The sequence below is a fragment of the Loxodonta africana genome, chromosome 22 (assembly GCF_030014295.1).
Source record: "Loxodonta africana isolate mLoxAfr1 chromosome 22, mLoxAfr1.hap2, whole genome shotgun sequence".
Lineage (NCBI taxonomy): Eukaryota > Metazoa > Chordata > Mammalia > Proboscidea > Elephantidae > Loxodonta > Loxodonta africana.
The window spans coordinates 53,517,629-53,538,659 of record NC_087363.1 but is presented as its reverse complement, the minus strand read 5'-3'; the positions used below and the strand labels follow the sequence as shown (position 1 = coordinate 53,538,659).

At 38.1% G+C, this 21,031-nt stretch overlaps 1 non-coding gene across 1 annotated transcript; it reads right to left on the bottom strand.

Annotated features, from left to right (window-relative positions):
* Nucleotides 1-568: 568 nt before the first annotated feature.
* Nucleotides 569-675, bottom strand: LOC111750636 (U6 spliceosomal RNA). The gene has a single exon (XR_002785739.1). It is a non-coding gene; the product is annotated as a U6 spliceosomal RNA (small nuclear RNA).
* Nucleotides 676-21,031: the final 20,356 nt, after the last annotated feature.

Below are 21,031 nucleotides of genomic sequence, written 5' to 3'. Positions count from 1 at the left end.
TCTATCCACTATTGAAAGTAAAGTATTGAAGTCTATAACAATTGCTGTTGAGTTGTTTATTTCGCCCTTCAGTTCTATCAGTTTTTGGTTTATGTAATTTTGGGCTAGTTTATTAGGTGCATAGTATACAGAAAGTTTTCTCCAGTATATCCCTGTTATTACTCCCCTCCTTTTTTGCTATTGTCATATAAATTATATTTTTCTAGAGTGTAAGCCCATCAACACAATATTTATAATTATTACCTTATGCAGTTGTCTTTTAATCAGATAGGAGATGAAAAGAGTTCCAAGGAAAATGCATTCATATTTCTTATTTATAAATTTTCCTTTATCAGTGGTCTTTATCTTTTTATGTGGATTCAGGTTATCATCTAGTGTTTTCCTTTCAGCTTTAAGGACTCCCTTTAATATTTCTTGTAGAGTGGGATTGCTAATGACAAAGCTTGCAGTTTTTGTTTATCTGGGAATGTTTAATTTCTCCATCATTATGAAGGATAATTTTGCTGTATATAAAACTCGCAGTTGATAGCCTGTTTTTGGTCAACCCTTTCAATACGTCATCCCACTGAGAAATATGGAATGCTTCATGAATTTGAATGTTATCCTTATAAGGGGTCATTCAAATATTCTCTGTATTATTCCAATTTTTAGTATATATGCTGCCAAATTGAACACTCTGGATCAATCTACACTACAGGAGAAACACGGAAGACTCGGAGGGAGCTACTTCTGCTTTTCTCTTTATACAAGTTTCTCCTTTGCCACTTCTAACATAATTTCTGAGCCACATTTTATAGAATGGAGTGCCCTCCAAGGAAACTTCAAAACATTTTTACTGTGCTCCTGGTGATTTAAGTATAAGCCAAACTGGACATTTTTCCAAGCTTGTGATTGTTTTCTCACACCCCTTGCTCAAAATATTTCCCTAGATTCCAGTTTTCTACCTCATTACATACAGAACCATTCCATCTACACAGTTAATGCAGCTCTCATGTCACACAGTGATTTTTATTCCTGGTGAGGGCACACACCTCCCATTTGAAGAAGACATTATTATATTTGTTTCACGGGTACTTAGCTAATATCTGGTGATCAGGTCCCACTTATAGCCAGTGTCTTCATAAATACCACTAGCATTTAAAGCACAGATCACCATAGTTTCAGTATATATTTTTATGCAATTTGTCATTTTACTATTAAATACAGAAACTTCTGTGTAGAGATGATTAGATAATAGCAAGAGCATGTTTCCTGAGATTCACAGTCATATACAGTTTATTTCAGTCCTACACAGTGTTGAGACTGCCATCTTTCTAATTATGCATGTATGTATCTAGCTATGCAGTGTCCATTCATCCATCCAATGCTGTTCTGTGCAATGTAGCAGCATCTCTGGCCTCCAGCTAGATTCCGTTATCACTCTCCCAGTCGTTTCAAACAAAAATGTCTCCAGATACTGCCAGATATTCTGTGGAGGGTAGGCACCTCCCCTACTCTTTGAAAACCACTGTTTAAAAAGCATTCTTTCTTTTATTATATAACGCATGTCAAACAAAATCCGTATTTAACAACACCTAATGAATATAGGGATATTTATTGGATGAAATGAATATATTTACATATATATTTTCTATGTATTCATTTCTCATTCATTTGTACGCTCCTTTATCATCCAATATATTAAAAAAGACATTGATTCTGACTCATAGCAACCTTATGGGACAGAGTAGAACTGCTCCATAGGGTTTCCAAGGAGTGACTGGTGGATTCAAACTGCTGACCTTTTGGTTAGCAGCCAAGCTCTTAACCACTATGCTGCTATTGAGTACATATTGCATGCCAAGTACTCTTCTAGCAATTGGGGTATTAGTGAAATAGAAGTACCTTCCTTCATGGTGGTTACAGACTTTTTGTGGAAACAAAACAAAAAAAAAATTTTTTTAATGAAAAAATAATTGGAAAAAGAGATATCACTAAGTGTGTTTTTGACAATAAAGCAAAGAATTGTGAGGGAACTCTGGGAACTACATTAGATTAGTGGACAAGATAGGACACTCTGAGATGACAGTTAAGGTGAGACCTGAATAATAAGAGGACAGCCAAGCAAAGATATGAATGAATTATTCATTAATGGTGACTCATTTCTTAAGGCATAAAAGATTTATGCTAGGGGTCCTAAAGGAGTGCAAAGAGACGATCATCTGGTGGCATATGGCCTTATCTACATGTGGACAACACCAGGGTGTTTGTGTAGAAACCATTAGGGATGGTTCCTGTCTTAGTTGTCTAGTGCTGCTGTAACAGAAATACCAAAAGTGGGTGACGTTATTAAATGGAAATTTATTTCCTCACAGTTTTTTTTTTTTTTTTTCCCCACAGTTTAGGAGGCTAGAAATCCAAATTCAGGTTTCTGACACTAGGGGGAGGCTTTCTCTCTGTCAGCTGTAGAGAAATGTCCTTGTCTCTTGGCCTTCTGCTTCCTGTTTCCTTGGAGATCTCCATGTGTCTCGGCATCTTTCTTTCCCCATCTCTCTGTCAGTTTGCTTGTTTAATCTGTTTTATATCTCAAAAGAGATTAACTTAAGATATACCCTACACTAACCCTGCCTGGTGGTGTAGAGGTTAAGTGCTATGGCTGCTAACCAAAGTGTCAGCGGCGTCAAATCCGCCAAGGACTCCTTGGAAACTCTGTGGGGCAGTGCTACTCTGTCCTGTAGGGTTGCTATGAGTCGGAATCGACTTGATGGCACTGGGTTTTTTTTTTTTTTTTTTGGGTTTTAACCCTGCCTCATTAACATAGCAAAAACAGTCCTTCCCAAATGGGATTATAACCACAGGCATAGAGGTTAGGATTTATAACATATTTTGGGGGGTACATAAATCAATCCGTAACAGTTCCAAACTAATTAAAAAGTCTGGCTAAATTTTAATTGAAGGTGTAAAGCCCTACAAAAGTCAAAGTATTTACTCTTGTGACAATGCCATGAAAGCCGGTAAACCATTGAAAAGCAAATATGAGATATGGAGACCTTGAACTACTGTCTGTGCCAAGAACTAGGGATTATCCAGAGAACCTTCTTGACACTATGTTTCTGGGGAGATGGGAGTGATCAGAGAAAACTGTTCAAATGAAAATCCTGGCCTGATATATTTTAAAGGGAAAACAAAAGCAGAGAAATAATGTATATTTATTTTGGGGATGGCTTCTCCCTCTAACCTCATTGGATCCAAACACATTAATCAGACCTTCTTCTAATTTTTCCATAATATGAGTTGGATTAGATCTTCTTTTCAGATAGGAATAACTATGGATAATTTGGTTTGCATTTTGGGTAGTTATATATAGAGTCGCTATGAGTCGGAGTCAAATGGAGGGCAATGGGTTTGGTTTGGATTTATACATAGTGATGGTAATGAAAAACCACAAGTTTCTGAGTATGTTGATTCATTTATAATTCCATTCTTAGTAGATAATGAAATAAAGTATAAAATGCCACAGACTCTATCCTCTCATTCTATGATCAATCACTATAATTTATTCTGTGATTTTATGCTCATGAATATTTCCTGTATAAATAGGAGTTCTAGATAAAACTTTCTGCATATGTTTGCCTTTTTAAAGTGTGTTTATCAAAGGGAAGTAAAGGGCTGTTAGGATGAATGATTGGAATATTAATTAGGATAAAGGCTTCATCATCACATCTTCACTTCACCTTTTATGCTAGATGCTGAATCAAGCTGAAACCGAAGTTGGAAGTCAAACATCTTGATGAAATGCAGACTTCTTAAAAAGAAAAGATGAACTAAAAAATAGGATAGTACTTGTTTGAGGCAAACAAACTTACAGCTGGGTGGTTTGGGCATTTAAATGAAATCTGATGAAATCCCTTCCACCATTTTTCCTAAAAATATCATTGGCATTTCAAAGTAGTGTCTCCCGAGAATTCAGTGTGTATTTTTATACCACAATTAAGTAATCAAGAACAGAATTCAGTACAGTGCGTGAGGACGTGATTAGATGAATAAAGGGAGTCAGAGATCATTTCATGTTCTTTCCTTCAATTTGTTTCTAATATAGTAGTTAAAATGACAGGCTTATAGGTCCGCCTGCTCCACAGTAGAAGCATGGCTTCTCCACAGCTGTGCAACCTCAGTCAAGTTATTTAGGCTCTGTCTCAGTTTACTCAACTGCAGGATGGGAGTAATAGCAATTTATTCCTAGGACTGTTGCGAGATTTAAAAAAAGTGATATACATAACATGCATATGGCATAGCAAGTGCACAAAAATAATAAACTTTATCATTGGAAATTTTTCCCCCAGAAGTGATTAAAAAAAAAAAATAGAGGCTTTTGTTTGTTTGTTTCTGAGGTCACTGCTAATTCTGAGTACATTGTGACTCTGCCTTGGTGATTGAGATAGGAAGGAAAAAAATGGTGGCCAGTGAGGGAGCAGTGTTTCTGGTCTTGTGATGACTTTATTCCGTTTTCACCATTATGTTTCTTTCTATCAGTTTTTTCTCTTTGCCTGCTAGTCACTACCCCTATTTTCATAATTCTGGTTCTGTGTTAGATATCACCTTCTAAGGCAGGCTTTCCTTAACTCCCAAGCCTATGTTTACGCCCACCCTATTCATGATTATAGTACACTGTTAGTTTCCAGTTAGCGCAACCTCTAATTTTGTCGTTTATATTTTCTCTCACCCATCATTAGAATGTTGCTGGGGAAATACAATTAAAAACACAATCTCCTGCCTTCCCAGAAAAGCCTCCCACTAGAATGTGATGCACATTCCAGGCAATCTCTACAGAGATTGCAAAGACAGAAAGAAATCACTCCATTCTGTGTAGCCAAGATGATACAGCTCATTACATACGGGACTTCAAGACAAACAATTACCAATTCATCTCTTAGGACTGATTTGGAGTCAGGCACACCGGGAGTTATACTCTTCTCTTCCCAGAAGACTGGGAGATAGAGGCTCTATCTTCCTTGGGAAAAACCACTGAAAGAAACACAGAAAGAGCTTACCATTACAACTTTTCTAAAGTAAATGCTGAATGAAAAGGAGGTGGAGAGGAGCTCTTACTTTATTTTCAGCAGGGAGAATTAAGCCTTTCATTTTGAATTTTCATTTAGAATCTAAAGCCTAAAAGGTGAGGAAGTCGGTTTTGTACCCCACACTGTTCCTAGACGTAGCACTGTGCCAGGCACACACAGGCATTCAGTGTATATTGGATGTTGAAGATCTTCTCTTTTTCTTCAAACAGTAATTACCATTTGGTAGGTGTCTTAGTCACCTAGTGCTGCTATAACTGAAATACCACAAGTGGATGGCTCTAACAAAGAGAAATTTATTATCTCACAGTCTAGTAAGTTACAAGCCCAAATTCAGGGCATCAGCTCCAGAGGAAGGCTTTCTCTCTTTGTTGGCTTTGGAGGAAGGTCTTTGTCATCAATTTTCCCCTGGCTGACGAGCTTCTCAGGCACAGGGACCCCGGGTCCAAAGGACTCCCTCTGCTCCTGGTGCACCTTTCTTGGTGATATGAGGTCCCCAACTCTCCACTTGCTTTCCTTTCCTTTTTATCTCTTGAAAGGTAAAAGGTGGTACAGGCCACACCCCAGGGAAACTCACGATGGATCAGGAATGTGACCTGGGTAAGGGTGGTGTTACAATTCCACCCTAAACTGTTTTAACATAAAATTACAATCACAAAATGGAGGACAACCACACAATGCTGGAAATCATGGCCCAGCCAAGTTGATAGACACATTTTTGGGGGACATAATTCAATCTATGAATGTAGGCTTAGACACTTAGATTGTCTTCCTACCTTCTCTTATCTAAATCTAAGCAGAGACACAAAAAGCATATAATTTTGTAGTTATTACTTGCAGTGGACATGTCCAACTGGTAAAGCACCCCCTGTATAATCTTAGAATTTGTCCCTCTTTATAATCTTAGGATTTGTCCTGTAATCTTAAAATTTTATCATCTTAGAATCTGTCTACCTAATTTAGTATCACCCTTTGCTTACTCAGATCAGAGATTACAAATGTCAGTCTTTCATTTGGTATAATTAACCCTTCAGGTTATATTTACAATACGTAGAACTAACTCAACTGAATAAGAAAATGTTTAATATCCTGATAGTCCTATTTATTAGTATGCCCCTCAGATTATCAGGTATGCTAAAAACGATCATTTTTGTTCTGGAATTACATAGATACACCCTCCACAAGCTCACTGGCATTCAAGTTGGCTTTATTTTACTGGGGTTCTGATTGAAATACATCCTCACCCCTTCCCAAATACAGGACAAACCAAAGCTAATTTAAAGTGACCAAATCAATACACTTGGTATGATTAGTGTGTTTTCCATCACTTCAAGTGGTCACTACTTTAAGATATAACCTCAACTTTCCTTCATAAAATGTTGTTTAATTTAGTATCACCCCTTTGTAACTCAAATCATATTAAATTCTTGCAAATTTTAGGTGCCAACCATATATAGAATTAACACACACACATATACAATGTACATACACACATATGCACTTTGCATATGCACAGATACAATTTACAGTATAGCCATAAGGTAATTAGCAGCTGGTTACAGTTTGCTGCTAATGAGGTCGAGGTCACGGGCTGACTAGTCCTCAGAGTCTGCCTTTTGGCACAGTTCCATTGCCACAGATTCTACCCTGATGCCTGCGCTGCTGTTTCACAAAAGCTGTTTGTCACAGGATGGGGGCCACGTAGGAGGAGATGGGCGCCCCCCTGCCAACCCCCTACCTCTGCCGGTCAAGGCACTCAGCGTTTTCCTGACAAATGGCACGTGAAGGTTGGGTTCCATCTTTGCATTTTCTATGTGTCTGGAACTGAGCTTTGTCCACAGGTGGTGGACAGAGGAAGTGTTTGAATCAACAGGACCAGGAACACTGTCTTTATATATAAAAAATTGTCTATTATTATGCATAGCTTGGGGTAAGCTTAACTGTGGAACCGAATATTATTTCAGAAAATATTTGGAACATTAATCAGCCTAGTCATACTTGATGAAAAAACTTTCATTAAGAGAAATTAAATCTGTAAGCTTTCTTTTGTATCTATTTCCCTACTTTCGAGCATGTCTAATCACTATCCTTTCCATCATAAAACAGGCCAAAGGACAATGTGAGGTATTATCTATGGGAAAATATGTGAACAGGAAATCTGCATTTCAAGTGACAAAGATAACATCTTGGCATCATTTAGTTTGCTTTAATTTCTTAGTTTTGCTCCTTTAACAAAAATCCAAAAGCACTGGCCACAAAGTTATATTCATTCATTTTTATCTTAAAAACATAAATACTTGATATTGTATTTGGGCTGTGAATGTACTTATAGCTAATGTCTTATTCAATCCTTGGATTTATTGATTAATCCTCTTTTAGGAATTAGGATAAGCAGTTTTATTCTCAAACTAATTTACAAATATGATAGAGGGTATAAAGTCTACCTGAAAACAGAAACATTTATGTGCCTTTTACGTTATAAATGAGAGACAGTGAGCTCTTCATGGTCACCTAGCCAGCCAATGGAAAACCTGGGTTTAGTATTTCCTCCTGTCTCTCGGTACCTCATTCGCTTGAGCGACAGATTTTAGTTCTTCATGCCTGACTCATATAATTTGGGAAGGGGCTATGTCTTCATCACTGTTCTATGTCTTACTAGGCACTCAATGCTGAAGGAATATGTGTTCTCTCTTCCCTCAGGAAATTTATGGATTTGTTCTGAACGTCAAATGCCAATGAGATGGAAAGAGCTGTAACCACACAAAGAATATTAGCTAGGATGCTGCTTTTAATTGTTTTTAATAAGATAGTAACTGGCATTTTGATTAATTTAGGGAAGATACTATATAATTTAATATATTGATGCAGCCCTTTCTTGCTGTAAAGTAGGGATTAACTGTTTACATATGTCCTTTCAAACTTAAGTAATGACTTGGGAGTTCCCTTAATGGAAGAACAGGAGGAGGTTGGTCCACAAAGTAAATTGTGTTGATTTTACAGTTAACAAAGGGGAAGAAGGACTTTTGGAATTTATTTAGCCCTTGGAAACAGAAAATTTAAACTTTTTAACAATATACATTTTAGTCTACCTCTGTTTCTTTATTTTTACAAATACATCCTGCCTTGGTGTTTTCCCTTTTGCACTCATTAGCAAAACAAATTGAATAAGTAAATTATGCAATTTTCTTCACTTTAATTTTTATTTCATTTTTTACCCTTTCTTCCTCAAAGCCATCAAACATCCAGCAATGGAAAGAAGCTCTATCACTCTGACATGTAAACGAACTTGTGGCTATGTCCTTGGCTTTCCTATGATAATATTTTTAGGACCGCTAGTATAAGTTACAAAATAAATAATTTGATTTTTATAAGCAGTCAAGAAGGACATTTTTCTGAACATTAATATTTTAAATTACTGACACAATTACTCTCAGAGTAAAAAATTTCTTTAAAGACTTTTCTTTTTCGAAATACTAACTGATCCATATTTGCACTGGTAAACTCAGAAGTGTTTGGTCTTTGTTTTTTTCAAAATGATTGTCAGCAAACAATGAGCTTTGGATGAGTCCAGCAGCTTCGCTCCCCTAAGTCTGCAGAAGGACTTTTAACATCCTGCTGACTCGGCTGCTCCTGTCGGGCCTCACAGCAGGAAAACTGTCTCTTGCAGCTCAGCTTATGAATATAACCTTTACATCTTTGGAAATACCCTTTCCGAGGCAGGACTTATGCTTACCCTTGAATCCAAATGCTTATTTTGATATCAGGGCTTAACAGAAGAAAGACGAACTGGCAATGACTTGTCTTGCACTTTTCATGTTAGAAACTGTCTTTCTATTATTCGTATCTCATTCTTTCTTGCATTTTCTGCACTGTACAAGTGCTGAAAATCGTAAAGGTGTTCCTTACAGAACGACACTCCAGAAATGCTGACTCCGTATTTTAAATCTTGTAAAAATATCTAAGTGGCAGACGTATATCATTTTTATTCAAAGATGCTGGAAGCCAGGACTGAAAAAGGTGTGTTGTTACTGCAAACAGAGCAACTGACTTGAATGCCACCTTATCTCTAGGCTCTGAGGGATTTTCCTTGACATCTGCACATATTTAATGATGGCAAAGTTTTGCTTGACTCCACAATATATTTATGTATCACTTACTTAGCTTATGGAAAGCGAGAGTCAGCTTTTACAGTCATTCTGTAAATCCTTTAAAAATTATTCTGTTTTTTTCTAAATAGGAAATGATTTCATTAGAAAGAATATCTACATGACCACAATGGAAATTAATATAATTAACATAATTAGTAGGTATAATTCACCATGCCCCAGGAGGTAAATCTTGTTAGGGGGAAAATAATTAGTATTCTTACCCAAGTGAAATACCAATGCTATTAAATTATTTTTACCAACCCGACTCATGGATTTATGGTAAGACCAAACAAACACTGATTGGTTGCCTTGGTATAAATACATTAATCTGAATGCTTTAGGTTAGTTTAGAAAATAAGTACTAAGTCTTTCTTTTAATAATGGAGCTAATCATCCATTTATTAAAATTTACAAATGGTCAAGTAGAAATTACAAGGAAAAATTTGCTTAGCAGGAATAGAACTCTCTGGAATTCTAAATTAACTAGATTTTTCACTCTGTTTTCCTGAAGTAAAGAAGCAAATGTAAGCACACACAAAAACAATAAATGTAGGATATTTATTCAGAAATCAAAGGCCAGGCAGGATATGTCCTACTGTTTGGCGAGATACAGCCCACTCTCTTATGCCTTTCACCTCTGCACCGGTCAGAGACTCCAAGCGCTGCTTCTGAGCCACTGCAAGGCTTGAAGGCATCCTTGAACAGGTCACATGTGTTAAATTATACTTCCTAATGCTTACGTGGAAACCCTGGTGACTTAGTGGTTAAGTGCTACGGCTGCTAACTAAAGGGATGGCAGTTCGAATCTGCCAGGCGCACCTCGGAAACTCTGTGGGGCAGTTCTGCTCTGTTCTATAGGGTCACTATGAATCGGAATTGACCCGATGGCCCTGGGTAATGCTTACATGGAAAGGCTGTAGATGATTTTTAAGGATTAAATTTAGAACCAAGGAGATTATTTTTGACTCTACAGAGTTAACAAGGAAAATAAATTATAACCTTTTCAAGTTGCCCATTTATAATTTTTAGAACTGCATATGCTTAAAAAAAAAAAAAAATCAAAGACGTACAATTACATATTGACCAAGATTCTAAAAATACTGACCACATCCAAGTTAAACCAAGAACCCTCATAGGCTATTTGACATCCAACAGGTAATGCTGTCATTTTCTTTTCTCTCTCTCTCCCTCTTTTTTTTTCATATTCACTATGAGTCGGGATTGACTCGGCGACACTGGTTGGGATTGTTAGCGAATTTTGAAAAGCCATTCACAGTAGCCATTCAGTAAATTCTTTAAAAAAATGTTTTTTTCTAAATATGAAATTATATTAGAAACAGTGCCTGCATGCCCACAGTGAAAACTAAGATAGCCAACATAATTAGTAAGTTTGATTCACTATGCCCCAGGATGGGACATATCTTGACTTTCAGAAGTGAACAATAATGGTTGCCCATGAGTTGATTCTGACTCCTGGTGACCGCATGTGTGTCACAGTAGAATTGCTTTCTGTAGGGTTCATCCTCCTTGCCCCCGAAGCAGATCACCAGGGATTTCGTTCAAGATGCCTCTGGGTGGACTCAAGCCTCTAACCTTTTAGTTAGAAGTGAAGTTGACCTGGATTCAGTGTTTACACTATGAAAATACATGACAATATATGACAAATTGGCATAAAGTTACATGTCATTAATCCTTTTTATTGATGTGTAATAAATATTTATTGAATGCTTAATATGTAAGACACTTTCACGAAGAGAGATAGTTCAGATTACTTATTATTGTAATTATATTTATTAAAATGATAATAGTTTATATATAGGTAACTTCAATTTTTTCCTCTTCCTTCCTCCCTCCCTCCCTCCCTTCCTTCTTTCTCTTTTCTCCCTCTCCACCTCCATTTCTTTGTTTTCTGAGTATATATCAATAAATATTTTTTCACCAGGTCATTTCTGTTTGTGAGGCACAATTAGCCTTCCAATCCGCACTCTAAATTTATAAGGTTTGGGGAAGGAGCAGGACTTAGCATTCCTTGGTCTATTAGAGTGATAAGGAGCTAAAGGCCCACACAAAATTTTTTTTTTTTTTTTTTACTTGAATAGTTACCAGTCCATAAAGGGTATGGATGAAGTCGAAGAGCATACAGTATTTAATTAAGAGAGTTTTCTAGTGCCCCAGAGCCAAAGAAGCAGCAGCTGCTTAAACATCTCTTGCCCTTTGGCTGATGGACAAAAGCTGGGAATGGGAAAACAGGATTTAAGCGTGTAAGACTTAAATGAAAGTAATAACTACCATCAGAGTAACAACAACAAAAAGCAAATTAAAAAGTAGCATGAAGTCATGTTAAGTTAAGAAAGAGGACATGGGTGCAGAATTATAAAATGCTTTGTTCTTTAAAAGGAACTCATTCTTTCTTTTTTTTTCTCCTGTCTGGGACCATCCATGTCTACCAGAGTCCTGAAATACAAATTGTAAAGGAAAGTGTTAGCGTCACTCAAAAACAGTGAAAGATTAGTTCTCTGCCTTTAGATAAGTAATTTAATTGGAAGTATCCTAATACCGATTAAATGCAATTTCCTGAGCAAGTGGAAAAGGCTGATAAAGCAAAGCCAGGACTGTGGCTTTTCTTTTTTATTTCCTTTACTAGTAACTTAAAAAAAAAATATTAGCTACTAAAAAAGTGCCAGACAGTCTATCTAGTGAACAGGTATGGCTGTTCCAGTGAGCCCAGGCTTATGTTCTAAGCAATGATTGTAAGTAGATTGGTACAATCATCTGGTAATTCTAAATCTCTCTCATTTGGTTTGAGGTTAAGGCCTAACGCCTCAGTACCCCTCCTCTCCGGGGAAGAGCAGGAACCGCAGCACAACTCTGAAGATATACTCCTCTGGTTCCCATCCAACTCTCGATCCTTTTATATCTTTGATGTGTTGAGTTTAGGCCCCTTCTTGATATATAAGTAAGGCACACGGAAGTGAGGAGGGAGGAAGAGCATTTATTGCAAGCATGTAGGCAAGGAGCAAGGAGGTGTGTACCTCAAATCAAGCTCCCTGAACAACAACAAAAAAAAAAAACCCAATGCACAAAGGGAGGCAGAATTTTATACTGTCTTTCACAAGGAAGTGCATACAAGTATTATGAACTACGTATGTTATCGCGGCACACAAGCGCAGTAAGACAAATTGTATTTTTTCTTTGACATGTAGGCTAGTAAATAGGGTTTGACTGGCTTGAGCCACACCCAGCACTTTGAGGACAATGGACAGGAGGGAGCAGGTTTCCCTTGGCCTGAGCAGCTCCCAGCTGAGCCACACCCAGTGCTATCACCTAAGGCTTTTGTTTAGTAATGGCAAAGCAGCTCCTGGCTGCGTGGGCTATCCCTAGTGCCTAAATTTCTTGGTGCCTCAACTGAAACTTTTGTTTTAATATCCCGTTATGCACTTAATAATTTAATTGTTGTTGTGTGTCCTTGAGTTGATTGTGACTCATAGCCACCCCATATGTTGCGTACAGAATAGAACTGCCCCTATTGGGTTTCCTAGGCTGCAAGCTGCACGAGAGCACATCGCCGAGTCTTTTCTCCCAGGGAGCCACTGGTGGGTTCAAACCAACAGCCTTTTAGTCAGCAGCTGAGTGGTTAGCCATTGACCCACCAGGGCTCCTTTTAATAATTTAATTAATAGATTCTTATTTGTTTTTTCTTCACGTTAGTAATTATTCCTGGTCTATCAGTGAATTAAGGTTTATGCTTCAATATGTATACTTTTGTATCTTTTATATTAGTCAAAACTATATTTTGTTGCAAATGGCAAAAATTGAACTCGAACTAGTTAACATAAAAAGGGACTATTATCTCATATATGAAAAGTATCTGAAAACATGGGTGGGGCTGGTATTAGACCGTGAATGCTGTCAGCACTTTCCCACGCCCTCCTCTGCTTCTCTCTGTGTTCATTATCTTTTTTTTTTTTTCCATCTACCTCTCCATGAGTTTAAAAGTGTGGTCATTAGCAGTTTCTGACTCATGTTTATGTAGTTTCATGACCACAGAGGAAGAGAGGCTTTGGAAATTCTCAGCGAGTCATTTCGGCCCCATGCTTATCTCTTGTACCCATTTTATTGGACGAGAGAAGTTAGATACTATGGAGTTCCCAGCTTTGATCATAAGCCCACATCTGGGACAAAATGGATGGGAAGTTATAAAAAAAAAAAAAATTGGAAGAGGCTGGAGGCAGACAAAGACAATAGATACTTATTCTATCCTGTTCTCTCTATACAAACAAAGAGGATAAGGGGGAAAGTGCAGACAGAAACCAAGTAGAGTAATCAAACAGACACTCATATAATGTTTTTAGGTTTGTTGATATATATATCTGCATATAATTATATCAAGGAAATACCTGATGAAGTCAGGGATCTAAAGTGAAGAGATAGGAAGAGTGGGAAGGAGCTGATGTACATCATGGAAATGCAGAAAGGAAAGTGGGCAATCATAAACTAAGCATCTAAGGAGAGCATAGCTGGGAGAGAGTCAAAGTAAAGAGATTAAGACAGAGACCTGGTTAGGGGGTAAGTATGAGGGCAAGAGACAAAGAGAATGAGAGAAAAAGAACAGAGAGTGACATGTAACAGGCTAGGGAAAGAAAGGTATGACTTGTTGAGAGAAAATTAACATGCAGTTAGTATTACCTTTGCATTTGCACTTTTTGCAATGAGAGGTTTTAGAATAATTAGGAGGTAAGTCACAGATTGCGAGGATGGTGCAGGACTGGGAAGTGTTTCGTTCCATTGTACATATGGTGGCTGTGAGCTGGGACCAACTCGATGGTACCTAAAAACAACAACAGTACCATACAAAGAAAATTGTGAGTAAAGCTGACTTCCAACTTATAAATGTGTTTCAATAGGGTGTGGATAAATACGATAATACACAATTTAAAAGATTAGGTTTGGTTTTTATCAATGGAAGATAGAACACACACACACACACATATATATACATATATAGGTATATACTTAAAAAAAATCGTACTTCAAAAACTATGAAGAGAGAACGAAGCTATATCAAATAATGCATGAATGGTGTGTATTACAGAAGTACTTGTTCTAAAAGAACACTTCAAATACCATTTGGCTGCAATTTTTCTCTGGGTTTGCTTTGTATCCCATGGAGATGATCTGACCTTAAGCTTTTGTTAGCTTCAAAGAAAGCTTCATTCTTGCCTCATCTCTGCGGGACTGAAGAAACAGGCTCTTGGTTAACAACAGGAAACCAAATTGATTTTAATATTGTGAATGCTTCACTCCGATGCAGGAAATGTTATCTGGACCATCTCAGTGGGGTGGGGCTTGTGGAGCTGGATTAGAGTTCAGAATGGAAGCCGACTCTGTAAGTCAGCTTGTAGTTGCAAGGCCAGAGGGGGAGTGTATTAGGTGGCCCTCTTGATAATCATCTGTGATTATGTTAATAGATTGATAAATGGATTGTGACTTCCATTGGAGGTACACGCAACCAAGCTTCTTCATTGCTTTCAGTGGTTATGACTCAGGGAAGAGACAATATACCAGCCTATGAATTTTGGTTGGCTATATCCAACAAGATTTCTCTCATAATTTCATCCCATTATATCAAATAGACATAAAAATGTGTTCTCTCAGGAAGCATTTATTAGAGGATGAGACAGTACAGTCAATCAGAATGTTAAAACATACCTCCATGAATCAGGGATCTGACCCAATATCAAGCTTTATTAATAATTTTGAGGATACAAGTAGTCATGAAGCACAAGTGAAGCAGGAGACATCGTTGCCCTCCAAGGCATCTCTAGGTCTTTGTTGCAGCATTGGAGCACACCTTGAGCCCATATAGACATTATGCTCTAGGTTTAATGGGAGATCTCTAGGACATGCTTGAAGTTCACATCACTCATATAGAAGGAGTGTTTAGGCCATCAAAATCTCCATTTTATATTCAGGTAGTCACAGCTTTTTCCAGGAAACCAGACACCATGAATTCATAGATTCCAGATTTGTTTACCGAAAGCCATGCTAGATGATCAGCATTTCATAAATGAGGACTCTCTCATTAGTAAATGTCATTAACTTGCTTGCCATGAGGTCAGCCATCACCATGTTTAACAGGAATTTGACTGAGTCATCTTATTTATTTCCAGGGGGGTAGTCCTTTGGTAAAGGGAGAGAATGAATCAGGCACGCTGCACAACTGTTTTCTTTCCTGTCATGGATTAAATTATGCCCCCTCAAAAATGTGTGTATCCATTTGGCTGGGCCATGATTCCCAGTATTGTGTGCTTGTCCTCCATTTTGTGACTGTAATTTTATGTTAAAGAGGGTTAGGGTGGGATTGTAACACCCTTAGCCATGTCACATCTCTGATCCAATGTAAAGGGAGTTTCCCTGGGGTGTGTCCTGCACCACCTTTTATCTTACAAGAGATAAAAGGAAAGGGAAACAAGCAGAGAGCTGGGGACCTCATACCACCAAGAAAACAGTGCCAGGAGCAGAGTGCGTCCTTTGGACCCAGGGTCCCTGTACCTGAGAAGCTCCTAGTCTGGGGGAAGATTGATGATGAGAAAGCTGACAGGGAGAGAAAGCCTTCCCCTGGAGCTGATGCCCTGAATTTGGACTTCTAGCCTACTTTACTGTGAGGGAATAAACTTCTCTTTGTTAAAGCCGTCCACTTGTGGCATTTCTCTTATAGCAGCTCTTGATAACTAAGCTGCTTCTCAACTATCTTCTTGGTGATGCAGGTACAGGAATTAGTAAAACAGTCCCTGCCCTCAAATATTTTTGCAAGCTAAGTGGATGAACACAAAACCAGCATCATAGATAATGAATCTAAAACCCTAAACATAGTGCGTGGTACATAATAAGTCTCTCAATAGACGGTAATATTTCAAAAATAGTATTAACAATACAATGCTGAAGTGATAAATCATGATTAAATATTTTTTTGGAGAGCAAAGTCTAAGTGGACCATGCAATTTGAACTTAACCAAAACTCAAGTTTCATTGACATTAATTGAGTGGTCTCTTAGGCCAGACACTCATGAGGTAAATGAGACAGAATTATAGGTTTCTATGAGCTTTCAATCTTGGAGAAGATACAGCCAGATAATTAAATAATTAAAATGCATTATGATAAGGGAGTTAAAAATATTTTTGTTAGGTACAGGAGAGAAGCAAGCTTGATCTTTAGAAATATAGAAGTTCCAACAATGTACTATTTAAATTGAAAGATGAGTAAGCATTTATTAGGTAAAGAAAGAGGGAGAAAGTAAGATGGGTAAGGGGAGCCACCTAAGAGAACATGGAGGACGTGGGTTGCTGTGTGAATACGTACTCTAAGGGAGACGATTAGAAAAGTAGGTGGGGGCTTAAATGACAAATGATGCTAATAGAACTGAATGATAAAAATAAGTAACATTGCTACTTATTTTTACGTTTTTTTTTTTTTTTTACCATGCTGTAGGTATAGTATTAAGCACATTACAGATAGTGTATTATTTAATTCTCATAACATATTACGCCAAACCAAACCTGTTGCCATTGAGTTGATTCCAACTCATGATGACTTCACTAGTGTCCGAGTAGAATTGCTCCATAGAGTTCTCTGCTTTGTAATCTTACGGAAGCAGATCACCAGGCCTTTCTTCTGTAGTGCCTGTAGGGAAGTCAAGCCAAGCCAAGCCTCTTGCCGTTGAGTCCAGCCTGACTCACAGTGGCACTACAGGTCAGAGTAGAACTGCTTCATAGAATTTCCAAGGAGAGGCTGGTGGATTCGAACTACTGATCTTTTGGTTAGCAGCTGAGCTGTTAACCACTATGCCACCAGGGCTCCTATATATAAGTAGTCCAGTGCAAGCCCTTTACACCACCCAGGGACTTATAATAACATATTAAAAAAACAAAACTCACTGCCATCACGTTGATTCTGACTCACAGGGACCCTTTAGGACAGGGTAGAACTGCCCCATAGGGTTTCTACGGCTGTAAGTCTTTACAGAAACAGATTGTCACATCTTTCTTCCGTGAAGCGGCTGGTGGGTTCGAACCACCAACCTTTTGGTTAGCAGCTGAGCCTTTTAACTACTGTGCCACTAGGGCTCCTCTTATAACATATTATGTGGATAGAATATCTTTTTTTTCATGATTCTTGTATGCTGCGTTTGACCATCCTACTATAAACATGAGACCCAGAACATAGAAAGCATGGTTAAATACACATAAATATGAGGCCTAAACTAAATCCACTACCAGAGGTCACATGTGGAACCCTGGTATGTAGGCTCACCTGATTTCTGCAATGGAACCACGTTTCCTAATCCCTGAGTGTTTTTTTTTTTTAGTTTATCTTTTTTATTTTTTTAGATTTTATTTATTTTGTTGTTGACAATATAGAGCCCTGGTGGCACAGTGGTTAAAAACTCGGCTGCTAGCCAAAGTGTCAGCAGTTCGAATCTACCACCTGCTCCTTGGGAGCCCTTTGGGGCAGTTCTACTCTGTCCAATAGGGTCTCTATGAGTTGGAATTGACTTAACAGCAATGGGTTTGGTTTTTTTGGTCAGGTTGAGAGTATACATAGGAAAACATAAACAAATTCAACAGTTTCTACATGTACAATTCAGTGACATTGATTACATTCTTCGAGTTGTGCAAACAGTGCTACCCTCCTTTTCTGGGTTGTTCCTCCCCCACTAACATACTTACTGCTGTCTAAAGTTCCTATATAGTCTTTTGAGTTGCTGTTGTCAATGTAATCCCATACAGATAGATCTTAAAGGGACAATGCTCAAGGCAGACACTTATTACTAGTTAAACTAAACTATTGTTTGGTTTTAAGAAGATGTCAGGGGATATTTTTGGTTTAAGATTTAAAGATTATCTCAGGGCAGAGGTTTCAGGGGTTCATTCAGCTTCCATGGCTCCAGAAAGTCTGAAGTCCATGAAAATTTGAAAGTTTGTTCTGTATTTTCTTGATTTTACAAATAAGAATGTAAAATCCATCAGCTATTTAGATATGGTATAAAGATTTGACACCAAAGATGTCTTACTTCAAACCCATTCCCTTTCCATGCTACTATGTGAGCTCTCATTGGCTGTGTTTGGTGGTTTGCCCAACCTGATAGGGAAGCAGTAGAGCAGCATCAGCAACAGTGTGTGGCTTCAGATGAACAGTTAGTCTCCATCCATAGTCTATATCAGTGTGCTTCTGCAAACACCCACAGTAACATCAAACAAAGACAAATAGTGAGCTTGCTATGGAAATTCAATATCAAAACAAGTCCACTACCAACCTCCCTTCCAGCCAGATTGTAGCTCCTGGCCCATCTTCAACAGAAATTCTCTGACCACCTCTACTTTGAAGATTTCAGTAGAAGAATGACAGGATCATTATTCATTTTCAGAAAGATATACTGGCCATGAAAGTGAAGACAAATTGAAGGTTGGAAAATCTGTGATTAGAGAAAATTGTTAGAAGCCTGCTGTAATATTCCAGGAATGAGGTAATAAGAGACAGTCTGGAGAGGCGAACTTGGATCAGCTGATAGAAACTAAAACTGGTAATATACGTTGAGGGCATTGAAGAAACTCAGACTTTTAGCTTGGATCACTAGGGTGGGTAGTGATGTTCAAATCCATTGCCTTCCAGTCTATTCCAACTCATAGTGACTCTACAGGACAAAGTAAAACTGCCCCACAGGGTTTCCAAGGCTGTAAATCTTTACTGAAGCAGACTGCCATATCTTTCTGTTGTGGAGCAGCTGGTGGATTTGAACCACCAATCTTTTTGTTAGCAACTGAGCACTTACCCACTGAGCTACCAGGGCTCCTCCTCTGAGTGATGTTACTGAGATAGAAATTGCTGTAGGAGGAAAATAAGTGTACCTTTGAGTTTGAGGAGCTTGGACGTTGAAGTTTGTATAATTCAGATGGAGAGTTTGTAGGCAGATGTGAACACGATCTGAAGAAAACAGAAATGTTGAGGTAGAAGACAGTTTTGCATAAACTTTGACTGTGGGAGCAGTTGGGAAAGCATATTCAATAGCAAAAGAAGAGGATAGGACTGAATACGGTAAAACTGTAATTTTTACTGTTATTTCTTCATTTTTCTTTGATAGGTAAATGAAGGTTTATTTTATACACCCTCACTCTCATTTTGTTTATTTAAGCAGCAGGTATTAATAGGGTGCTTACTATGTGCCAGGTAATGTCTTTGGCACTGAGGCTCTGACGACAAGCAAAGACTTAGTGGTTCTTGCTCTCAGAGTTTATAGTCTAGTGAGGGTCTACACATCAATCGAATATTACACAAACAAGTATATCATTCTAACCTTGTATAAGTGCTCTAATGGGAAAGGTATTGTTTCAAGGGGAAAAAGAATGAAACTCAAGCCCTCTGCTAATGGCAGGCTCTCTAAGAAAGTAAAGCTTGGTTGTGATCTGAAGGATACGGAGGAGTTGTCTACTGATGGAAGTGAAGAGTGGTCCACTGTGAAGGAAGACAATGTGGCAAGAGATAGTTTGGAATATTCGGGGAGTTAAAAGAAGAACATGTCATTGGTGCTCAAGAGCAAGGGGACTGTGGCTGAAAGATGCGAGCATGGTCCAGACCATTCGGAGCCTGTGGAAGACGATAAGGATTTTGATCTGCGTCCTGATAGTAAGGTAATGCCATTGAAGATTTTCACGTTCAGAAGATCATTAGCCCAGATCTTCATTATCCAGACACAGAGTGAAGAAGAAACCAAGGCAAATATAGAATGGATTCATCTTCCCCAAAGGGTCTACATTAGGAATTAGCTTAGCCTCATCAGGCTCTGAACAGGGAGCTTCTTCTGTACGCACAAATGAACATGGCTGCCTTAGTTCAAAGGCCAGTTTTTTGCACCACCTGGTGCTTCAAGTGGCAGATGACTTATCTCTGGAGCAACTAGATAGTTCTGGCAGTATCAAAAAAAAAAAAAAATTGAGGAAATGTGAAGAAAAGACACTATTCTTTGCTGCTTAAGAGAATTCATTGCCAGCCTCCTACTGGCTTGAGAGGTCGCAATAAACAAGCAAAAGTGACTTGTTAGTGACTTGTTTATGTTTTCTTTCCAGCACCACTAGCCCCCACTGAATGATTCCACCCAAATCGAGGTGATTTGCCATTGCTCAAAGAAGGGATTCTTTGCAATTATGTAGCTCTTTGATGAGATTCAGCATTGTCTGGTTAGAAGTGTGAAGAGCAAATGCAGAACTCTTGCTGTGAAAACGACTACTTTTAAAAAGATGGACTTTTGGCATATACTAGTTACCTTTGTTGTGGAATTACTATGTGCAAATTGCCTCCTTGCCTAGGACTCTTCTTTCAAAAAGAAGTCACTCTTTGGGTGGCTCTATGGGGTCTTTTATTTATCAATTGCTCCCTGATAAGTTACGCTGTAGTCATACCTGATCATGGATAAACTTTCTTTCCCTTTTGACTGTTAGCTATGTTGAATTCAAATTGCCTGACAAATCACAACATATATGAAAACAGAATATCTCTAGAGCTGTAATTTATTAGTGCTAACATTAGTAGCAAAAGAAAAAAAAAATAGATCGAGTTCACCATTCAAAGGAAAGATATAACGTGGAAGAAATTACCGTGGCTAAAAGTCACTTTGAGTTCACAACAAGTTTCATCAAAACATTTACAGATCGCCTTCTTTGTCACTGTCACTTGCTAGTCATTCAGGATATTTCAATGAATATGATATTGTACTTGGAGTCGCAAAAAAAATGCAATGCAAAAGAAAACTGTCCTAGAGTAGAGTGATTTAA